Genomic DNA, 12,176 nt, shown 5'->3' with positions numbered 1-12,176 from the left:
CATCCGGCCGCCGGTTCCTCGGTGCCGGCGGGCAAACCAGTGACGGCTTTAACCTATTTTCTTCAATCGTCGGCGTAACAGCGCCATCTTCCTCAACTGTCGTCGCCGTCGTAGTCTCCTTGCTCATTCTGATCGGAGCGAGCTCGGGTAATTCATCGATGAAGACGAATATTTCAAACCCCATCAAACTGAGAAGAAAAGGAAGAGGGAAGGGAAGAGAAGAGAAGAGAAAGAAAACTTTGGAGCTTAGAATTTGAATTCAAATATAACTCTCAAAGCATATAGAATGATGGAATTAAAAATATATATATTGGCTAAGAATCGAAGACACAAAGGGAGAGGAGAATTATAGTTGGAGGTGGCCGCCAGGTATCTATTTATACAGTATTTATAGGAAGGAAAAAATTATAAATTAAAATTTTAAATTAAGAAGATCGAGGAGATTAATTTAATTAATTTGGATTAAGGATTAATTATGGAAAAGGTAAAATCCTTAATTAATTAATACCTCGGATTAATTATAAATATTAGGTTTGATAATCCATGTAGCGTGGGCCCCACCAGGGTTGGACTCATGCATTGCTGGTGGGATGCACTATGATCCAGTAGGTCAGCTGTCGTGCTCAACGCATATCCATCATCGCTTCATCTCAGCCGTGCATTTCTAATCAAACCATGGTTAGCAAAAGAAGAGGCCTTTTAGTCATTTTCAGTCTGTAAAATATTTATAGAATATATTCTGATTAAAATTAAAAAAAAAATAGCATAGTTCAGAGAGCCCCTTTAAATTTAAGGAAATTACGTTTTTGCCAAAGCAATAAAAATAGCATAGTTCAGAGAGCCCATTTAAATTTAAGGAAATTACGTTTTTGCCAAAGCAAAAGCTAGGGAAATCAAGTAACACATGGGGCTTGTTGGGTAGAGAGGGAGATTAATTAATTACTTTCTCTTTTAATCATAATTAATCATCATTAGCCTTTCCTTTTGTTCTAATTATAAATTAAAATTTAACCAAATATTATATAAATATTTACAATATAAACATTTGAAAAATAAAGTGTAAGCAAGTGAACGAAACAAGATTTGCTCGATAGGTTCGATTTCTATGAACACCGAGTTGGTTCATAACTCGACGGCGACGAGGCGAACCAGATTCGAACTTCTATCACGACAATCCTAATTCGAACGGATAAATGAACGGTAGAGATGTAACGAGCTTCCAAGCCAAGGAAGGTTAATTAATCAGAGATTAGGTGCATTAATTCTTCTTTATTTGAGACTGTACCACACAACCAACTGCATTAATCAGGATGGTCAAATAGCTAGTCAATCATTATCCAATTTAAATGTGATAAATATTTTTTTTATTCAGTAATTATATATAATAAAATCATTAAATACAATAAATATTGAATTTATAAATAAGCAAAAATAAGAAAATAATTACTCCATTTATTGTGCATTAATATTATTTATTTATGTAATAAAATAATGGAGATAATTTTACTATTTTTAATATGTGGTCATAAGAGAAAAAGGAAGTAAATAGTTGATGGAAGAGTAATTAATAGATATAATGTAAATTGGTGAATGGCATGCAATGTAAATAAAAAGAAGATGCAGTCCACATGCAAAATCTTGCTTTCCTCAGATCCTAAGCAAAGGATTAATTGATTTTGCATCACATGATCGGCCACATGGAATATTAGACGTGCAAAGAGGAAATAAATTATTATTTAAATTGTATTTAATTAATTAGGGTTTTAAGATGAAATTTAATTATATAGTGAAATTTGGGGGTTTTTAGATTTTCTTTTTTGGAAAAAGAGAAAAATAATTATGAAAAAGGAGGAGGGGGGAGGCTATTAAATTAAAAGGGTAGAAAAATGGCATAGTGGATGGGAATCTTGTTGGGAAATTGCTTGAGATGTGGACGAGAGGAGCGGTCACATGCACGTTAGGTGGAGATTTCGTAGTCGTGGGGAGTACGTGGGGCCCACGAGCTGGCAAAAAATAATTAATTAAATAAAAAATCATTGCGTGGACCTGGTCTATATAAATTGGCTGATCTCCGCCGTTAATTAATTACTTTTTGTTTGACAGGCATGCCCTCTGAGCAGTTTGACGGCGCCCCCACCCTAAACAGAATATTCACTAAGCCGCCGTGGTCCCCAATTTTTATTACAATAGACCAGGTCCACGTAAATTGCGATTTACCAATGCTTGACTGTTCATTAAAATAGAATCTGATGGCCTTTAACCTGCGCCGAGCCGCTACCGGCTCAGAGCCCTCTCGTGCCCAATTTCTCACGAGTCTTGAGATGTTGACTATATATAAGAAAAAATTGCCAAAAGTTTTTTTTTTATATTTTATTTGAATTTTTTTTTTGTTAAATCATTATGGATAATATTAAATATCTATTTTAAAAAAATAATATTAAGTATATTTATTGGTTATGCGATTGTTATGTGTACTCATTTTTTACATAATCGGCATAACTAAATATTTTTCATTGAAACTATCATTATAAGTGCCTTATTTTTCTCTATTATAGTATTAAATTGAAATATTATGACAAAAACTCAGTTAAAATCAGGTATATATTATTTTAATAATCAAGATTATGAATGTCTTGTTTTTATAAAAAGATTAAATTAAAATTTGATCAATTAAATACATATATTCTATATTTTGAAAGGGTTTTGATGAACAATTTATCAACTCATGTTTTTTTTTCCTAAATGCAAACCTTAATTATTTTATAAAATACAGAATAGTATGAACACGTCAAAAATGTTTCATCATTGATTATGAGATATCTAACGGCTTAGAAGAGAAGGGTACAACGAGAGAGGACTCACCATCGGAAGGATGCGAAAACCACATATTCGACCAAATGCAGGCATACAAGTCACGGAGAGTACAAAAAGGCTATCAAATGATTTGGGTCTAAACTATTTGGTCATTAATTAGAAAAAAAAAATATACACATGCAAATTCATATATGTAAAATATCAAATACTATTTTGTGCAACTCTTTTTAAAGAATATATAAAAAAATAATTTCTTCATATTGTACACTCACCCTCATTCTCATACCATTGTATGAATAAATACACATTTATGTTCATTACAGTTCACATCTATTTGTCTCTCTCCTAGCCTACCCTCTATTACTTAGGTGTTATTCATGATGAAATCAAAATTTAACAACATAGGTAAATATTAAATATATTAATACATATATGCATGTAAGTAACATTTTACTTTTAAATTTAAGAAAAGAATTATAGAATATATTATAATTAGAGTTCTTTGTAGCATATAAATGAATATTGAAATGTGATCTATAATCTAGGGTTTAGGGTTTAGGGAATCGATGCATTACAAACTTTGAACTACGGAATCGATGCAGTATAAACTATTTGGTCAGTAATTAAAATGCATCGATTCCGTAGTTCGAAGAAGTATTATTTAAGTGTCATTTCTCTTAAATGGCAATGTTCATTTTGCTATGTATGTAATTATCCCTTATATTTTAAAAAAATTAAAAATATTAATCCATATTTTCTCATGAGGTAGCAGGCATAATATGCCCTCTCAAGACATCGGGCCGACCCGATGGGAGCATCTTAGGCGATCTTTCATGTTTGACGATTATTATCTGAAACAATTATTAATAGGAGGATGGTTAATTAATTATTACTGCAGGTTTGCAGTTATTAGATGGTAAAAAGATTAATTAAGGCTTAAGAAGTGATTACTCCATGTACGACCTCATTAAAATATTTGTTTTCTCACTATACTATTTTTTTCTGCCAAGGGGCAAAAACGTCTATTTACAAAAACATGCACCAAATCAAATTATGAGATTCTTGAACTAAAGATTAAGCTGTCGTATAACTTTTAAAAGAGTAAATTTGCTTACATCATTTTATATATTCCGAACTTCTTTACAACATTGGCCTATTTTTAGGTACAGCTGCAATTTTGGATTGATAAGGTACAACTGCAATATTGGAATGTGGGGCATGGGAGCAAGTCCCTTAAATGAGGTTGACCTTATGAATACGATGATTTAAATTTTATAAATAAAAAAATTCAATGATTGTAAAGAGAAATGTTGCCTTCTTCAATGAAGGAGAATATTTGTTTGGCCCCATTTAAGCCCTCATGAATTTTATGATGTTCTCCATCTACTTATTTTATTTTATTTTTTAAAAATAGTACTAAAGTCAGGGAAAAAAAAATAAAAATTTATTTTGAAAATTGACTTTGGGCTCGAGGAAGAATTACTTGACAAAATTTCAAGCTAATTTGTTAACCATGAATTGATTTTGAGTGCACTTCAACATTAGCCCCAAATTATAGAAATTTTAAATAATATAATTATATTCGATCAGAACCTTAAAAAAAAAATCATAAAAAATGTTCATTTATCCGTTAAAATTTGCAAGTTATATACAGGCGGTAACTGGCGAAGTTTTAAACCAACGTGCCTTGCACGAACCCGGTCTATCCAAAATTCTTTGAAGCACGGCCGAGTCAGATGGTGGGCCCGGCACGCGTGGCAAAATTAGCAAAATGGCGTGCATGTTATACAAATTTTAAAACTATTTACTACGGCGATTTCCAAGCAACGCAGGCGGCTGGGTCGGCGCACGTGAGGGAATGTTCTGTTTTGGAATTTATAGCTTTTAATTGGTGGAAGCATTTGTAGCGTTATAATTAGCAAAATAGCATGATTAAGAATGATATTTCAATACGGCACACTAAAAATTTAGCCAAAGCTGATTCAGATCATAAGCATATGGCCCTTTTGTGCCCAATTCTCCGGATGTATTAATTATAAGGCAAAATGTTTTGTTCTTTTCAGATTTTGATTGAAATATTTTAGTTAAATCATGAGAGATAATACTAAATATCTATCTTAAAAAAAAATAAGTATATTTATTGGCTATGTCATTGTTATTAGTTTTCATATTTAACATAATTAACATCAAACATTCTTTTTTCTTCAAAAGTTTTATTATAGTGTCTTATTTTTTCTTCTTTTAGAATTTAGTATTAAACTAGAAAATTATGAACAAATATGTTGTTAAAATCCAGTGTATGTTATTTTAAAAATTAAGATTTTCCCTCCTACAGCTTATCTGCTCATATTTTTCTAAATGCAAACCTTAATTATTTTGTAAAATATAGAATACTATGTGCATATAAAAAATGTGACATCATTGATTTTGAGGAATCCAACGGTCTAGAAGAAAAGATTACAACGAGAGATGACTCGCCAACCAAAAAACACGAGGATCACGTATTCGACCAAATGCAGTCATACAAGTCAAAGCCGACAAAGTCACGAGGAGGACAAAAAGACGATCAAATAATCTAGGTCTGAACTATTCGGTCAGAAATTAGAAAAAAATCATATATACATGTAAATTAATGTATGTAAAATATCCAAAATATTTTGTGCATCTATTTTTAAACAATATAAAAAATGTAACATCAACATATTGTACACTATCCCTCATTATTTTATGAATAAAGTCACACAAATTATTCTTCATTACTATTTATCTCTCTCCTCAAATTTAAGCTATGTTCTTTATGTTTGATTCATAGAGAAATCAAGATTTAATAGTATAAGTAAATATTATGCATATTTAGACATATATACATGCAAATAACATTTTAATTTTAATTTTAAGGAAAAAAATATACAATTTACTATAATTAGAGCACTTTTTAAGCATATAAATGAATATTGAAATGTGTGCTACAATCTTAAGTTTATAATGCATCCATTCCGTAGTTCAAAAAAATCATTTTAAGTGCTATTTCTCTTAAATAGCAATGTTCTTATTGCTATGTGTGTAACTATCCCTTATATTTAAAAAATAAAAAATAAAAGAAAAATTTAACCCTTATATTTTCATGAGCTAGTAAGCATATGCCTAATGGCGATTATATTTGAAACAATTATTAGTATGAGGGTGGATCCGGCGGAGTTAATGAATGAATTAAGTATTAATTCAGATCAGCAATTATCAGATGGAAAAAAATTAATTAAGCTTTAAGAAGTAATTACTGAATTTACGGCCTCATTAAAATATTTTTTCTCATTATGCAAATTTTTTTTCCTGCCGGGGAGCAAAACGTAAATTTACCAAAAAATGCACCAATCAAATTATGAGATTCTAACTAATGATTAACCAGACGTATAATTTTTAAATGAGTAAAATTTGTTTGCATCATTATTATATATTTCGAACTTCTTTACAACATTGACCTATTTTTAGATAAAGCTGCAATTTTGGATTGAAAAGGTTCAACTGCAATATTGGCGTGTGGGGCATGGAAACAAGTCCTTTAAATGAGGTTGACTTTTTGATAAAAAAAATAAAATCAATGATTTTAAAGAGAAATGTTGCCTTGTTCAAAGAAGAGAATATTTGTTTGTCCTCCATCCACCTATTTTAATTTATTTTATTTTATTTTTCAATAATAGTTCTAGAGCCGTTGGAAAAATAAAATTAAATTTAAAATTTATTTTGAAAATTTATTTGGGGATCGAGGAATAATTATTTGACAAAAATTCAAGCTAATTTATATATCATGAATTGATTTTGAGTCTATTTCAACATTAGTCGCAGATTATAGAATTTATATAGAAAATTAATTATTAATTATTTATTAATAATAATTATATTCGATCAGAGCCTTACCCCCAAAAAAAAAAAAAATCATAAAATATAATGTCCATTTATATGCTAAAATTCGCAAAATCGCTAGTGTGGTATTAAAATAACATTGACGGAAATTGTTTCGGCCCGATCCGGTGGGCCACGTTACTTGTGGGCTCCACGATTGTTAAGCAACGGCTGCTTGGTGAATATTCTGTTTAGAGTTCTGGGCCGAACCGGTGGGCCACGTTACTCGCGGGCTCCGCCACGGTAAGAGGTAATTTACCTTTAAGCAGCGCCGGCTTGGTGAACATTCTGTTTAGGGTGAGTCGGCGCCGAGCCAAGCCACTTTTGCTTTACAGTCGGCTTCATTAAAAAAAAGCACCACTCATTACTCTATGAGACAAAAGAGACCTTTACAAAAATATACATCCAATCATGACATTCCTGACGGCCACACCCCCTACCATTAAACTTAATTAATAAATATAATTATTTTATAACCGTACATATCAGTTTTCCTGACACGATGGACCCGTTTTAGGTACACCTGTCAATTTTTTATAAGGTACAACTGCTGTGAAGGAAGTTTGACTTCAACTATACCGTCGAGAATATAATTATTTTAAATAAATATTGAAAAGTTGTACGATTTGAAGGCAACAGAATCTTTGTCTGTCCCCTTTAAGCCGTCATGAAATATAAATATAAAATTTATTTTTAAAATTCAGTTTGGGCTCGTGGCGCAATTAATTTAACTTTTATTTCAAGCTCCACTTTAGACTGTGACTTAATTTTGACTTTTTGAGTTGACCTACTCGGTTGAAAATAACTATTTGTTAAAATAAATAATTAAACATAAAATGGAAATTTTATCAGGGATCGGTCTGTGAGCATTTCCAAATTTTAAATTTTATTTAAATGAAATCTATATGTTTATTTTTATCAATTTTCATTTAACTTTGAGGTTATTAGGGTTGCTAAAAAATGATGCAAGACTAAAAAGAATACATAATATAATATATTTGAATTATTCTTAAAATGTTTGGTTAAATGTAAAAAAAGTAGATTTTTTTCTTCAATTAAAATAAAAAAAATGTTAAATACGAGGTCTATGGGGGGCTGCAACAGCAATGGATAAGGGGGTGCCCACAATAAGTGATAATGACGGTCGGTCTTTACTTATCCTAAGTGTTCGATTCTTTGGACGTGATTCTCAAATATTTTTTTTGTTGTACATTTAAGTTTTAAAATAATTTGCATGAATGGTTTGTTATCATTTCATGTGACACATCAATTTCAAATTAATAACTGTTTTGTTTCCCTTTTCAATCCCTTAATATGTTTATCATTATCAAGATATATAGAGAATTCTGTAAATATATATTTTTTCACAGCTATAATTATTAGAATATGATAGTTGTAAATAGTTCTTAAAAAAAAGTACATTTACATACATACCTCACAATTCTTATGTTTTTATATATCTAACACATAATTTTTTCTTATATTTACATGCCTAACACTCTAATGGTTAATATTAGATCAAGCATATCACTATTACTTACTATTTAAAAAGTAAAATACATATTTTCATGCGCTGTTTTATTATACTAAGTGTGTCATACATGAATGTTAATATGAAATTTTAGGTGTTAGATTTGTAAATATATATAAGTATTTCTTTGTGATTGTGCATTAGTTATTCTGCACTAAAAAAAAAAAGGAAATTCATCTCTTTGGACAAATTTTATATTAATATTGGAATTTAAAAAAATATATTTATTTTTTTAGTTTGATATTGTGTAAATTTGAATTATTAAATTTTTGTAATGATTTTAATCGGTCGGAAAATATGTAAATTTGATCTAAATGATAATTCTATAATGCCAGTGCTTAAAGACAACATCAGAAAGTCATCTATTTATAAATTCTTATTTTTTTTATAATTATAATTATATTCCTTCGGGCCTTATAAAAAATTAAGGAATATAATGCGCATTTATGCGTTAAAATTTGCAACTTAACGGCGGCTGCATAACGCCGTAAAAGAACGCCGTTAACGCTAGACCCGGTCATTTTATACTGGGCTGAAGGCGGTCTTTCTAATTCGGCTAAACCCGGTCTTTCTAGCTTGGTGGAACCGATTTACTGAATTATTCAAAGCAAAGCCGGGTCGGAGCCGCAGGCCCGGTGCACGTGAGAATAACTAGTGAAGCGACCCAAGAAGCCAAACTATTACAAATATAGCACCTGGATGGAAATACTTTTGCAGTTATGCCCTGTCAACTGAAAAGCTTTTGTCCACAAATAATAATTGTTTATGTGCGCACAAATACGGATATACAAAAAAATTTGCTTTTTTTTTTAATTATTGAGTTGAGTTTACGTGCCGAAATACTAAAATTGGGCCTACATACCATAGAGTCTGGGTCGAGTCGGCTTGCCGAAGTAATAAAATCGAACCCACGTACCGTAGTGTATGAGTCGAGCTCACCTGTCAACGGGATGGATCAAGCCCACTTGTTGAATGGGTGAGACTTATGCCACTTGCAAAAGTAGCTGAATTAGCCCATCTGCTGAAGTGGTTGTAGAATCGACAATGACATTCGTTAGTAATTGTGTCGCCCAACGCCGAGGATCAAATGCCTTTTTCCAATATATTAGTATGTATGTTGTATTGACAATATGTAATATTAGTTGGTAGTACATAGCATCAACATAACAATCATTCCAACACTATGGAAAGACATCGTGTTAATACAATGTTGTACTGGTTTTATTATTTTATTAGCGCTCTCTCTTTCTCTGATTTATAAAAGAGGGGAAGAATATCTAAAAAATACTCAGTTACTCTCCGGAGACTTTTTCTATCTTTGAGCTCCCATCTCTCCCCCTTTCAAGGAAATTCTGTAACAAAGGAAACTTTCAAGGAGTCATCTTTCTCGATAAGCTCGAGGCGCTCTCTCTCTCCAAGCATTCTCTATATGATACAAGGTATTTTCATTTGGTTGTGTATACTCGAGACTGATATGTGATCCTGCATCATAAAAAGATTCAACAGTTTAATAAAATATTAATTATCTTTGTTACTATCATCTATCCCTCAACTTCACATTTATATAAATATATTTCAATTTTATTATTATTTTTAACTAAATTGCTATTTTATTTTCTTATTTATTATATCTAAATTATAAATTTATGGCTGCAACTGTTCTTTAATTATAACTTAAATGTTTTAAGAATTTAAAATCTCATCATTAAAAAGCTATTAAATAAAAATCCTTTAATAAAAGAATTTAAAATAACTTAATTAAACACATAGCTTAAATTTTGAAATGTTATGTATCATAATTTCAAAAATATCGTGTAAAAAAAATATAGCAACATCTGCTGACATAATTTTTTTAATTACAACTTTAATTAATTGGTAAAATTCTCGGATTCCTCGCTCTACATCAGCTTTACTGCAATATTTTATTTATTCGTATCATTACTATTATTATTTATATTGCAACCCCTTACGAGGTTGACCTATTGTTAGGTACAACTGCAATTTTGGAATTTATCATGAGCGAATTAATAAGTACAGATGCTATGCGGGCGTGTGGGGTAAGGGTATATGAGTAAATTTGCATTTGAGAATATAATGATTCGAAATTTTTAAAAGTGCCTATGATTTTAGAGAGAATTTTTTACTCACTCAAAAAAAGAGAACGTTAGTTTGTCGCCTTCATGCCGTCATAAAGTTAATAATGTTGGCCATGTGCTTTTTATTTGTTTTTTGAAGGATTGAGACCGTTGAGCAGAAATAAATAATAAATAATAAAACTTTCAAATTTTCACTTTTGACTTTAGGTATTTGACATGACATATGCTCAAAGTGAAAGAAAACCGACATCTGATGGTTGCTCATATATCAATTTTTCATATGCTAGGTCCTATGATGAGAGCCCGCAGCATGTGCCTAAAATTCGAGAAGCCAGCATCTCCAATATGAGGGAACTTAAAGTGAACCTCGCTAATCAATAGATCACGGCTTGCGGCACCACTAAATTTCAATATATACAAGTCGTCGTTTCTGCATCTTGATTTCTCCTCACTCTCGTCTGTCTGATTTGTTTGGTTTGATTATGATTTAATAAAACTTTAATCTCTTAATTGTAGAACAGTCTCAACGGTTACGCTAGAACTGTCATGCCCTTCAAAATATATTATTATTATTATTATTATTATTATTATTATTTTACACTTATTACAATTTTTTATTAATATATATATAATTGAATGTATAATTAAGTGTTAAAATAATTTTTTATGCTAATTGAAATCAGGAAGCAGGGGTGAGTTGACCCCATTAACAGGTTGATGCGTGCTAGAAAGTTCACGGCGGTAGAGTAATGGATTATCGTCTTAGCGTTGCATGATGATACAACACACACTCAGATGAAAAGTGAAACAACATCTGATGACACCATAAGTTTTTATGTGAAAAACCCGTAAAGGAAAAAAACCACAGGATCTGACCTAGTTATAAAAGTTCATCATAGGTTGATGATTACAAAGGCCCCTTGTCCCACAGACGGAAAATAGTTACTAGAATTTCAGATTATTGCGTCGACTGGCGGTTTCAAGTTGGTGGTGATTGATGATGGTTGGTGGTGATCGACGATAAATGGAGGGGGTCAACGGAAGTCGACGGTGGGCAATGGTCGATGGAGGTCTACAGTGGTTGACAACGGACGACGGTCGACGGTGGTCCATGATAGTCAGCGGTGGTCGACAGGGTGAACGACGGACAACGGTCGACGGTGGTCAACAAAGGTTAGTAGTGATTGGTGGTGGTCGACAGTGATTGATGATGGCATGGATGATGTTGGACTTGAACTCATTTTCAAAGTCTCAAATTCTCTCTCATGTCCCCTACCCCTGCCCTCATATGAAGGGTGAGGCTATATTTATAGTGTTATGTGTGCAATTAATACAGAAATATGAACCATTTTGATCGGACGATCTTAAGATCTTTCCTCGATCATATGACATTTGATGGATATTTGAGTGTCTTAACGATGTCAGAATTGAGCAAACTTGGGCTCGTTAGATTTTTCTTATCGAGACTCTCGATTCAACTATGAACTCACTAGATTAGATATCTGTTTGATCATTAAAATGCCTTTGCAAATCCTCTAAGAGTGATTTTATGATTTGGTACGAGTTTGATCTGACTCGGATTGTACTAGTTTTTATTGGGTATTTCTTATCGAGCCTTAGGGAGCCGGTCAGTTCGACTATAGGTTTACTGAAATCAAAATTTTGGATGACTCCTAATTGAAGCGTGGATGTTTCTTACTCAAAAGATTGCCTTGAGATTCATGTCACGCCTCAAAATTCTCGGTGGATGATGAAAATTTATTGGTGGTGTATGAATATATACTTTTAATAAGTTGAAAAATAAGATATATATACATATATATATATATATATAT

Source organism: Phalaenopsis equestris, unplaced genomic scaffold (assembly GCF_001263595.1).
Source record: "Phalaenopsis equestris unplaced genomic scaffold, ASM126359v1 Scaffold000413, whole genome shotgun sequence".
Taxonomy (NCBI): Eukaryota; Viridiplantae; Streptophyta; class Magnoliopsida; order Asparagales; family Orchidaceae; genus Phalaenopsis; species Phalaenopsis equestris.
The sequence above is the reverse complement of the archived record's forward strand: the minus strand, read 5'-3'. Positions refer to the sequence as shown.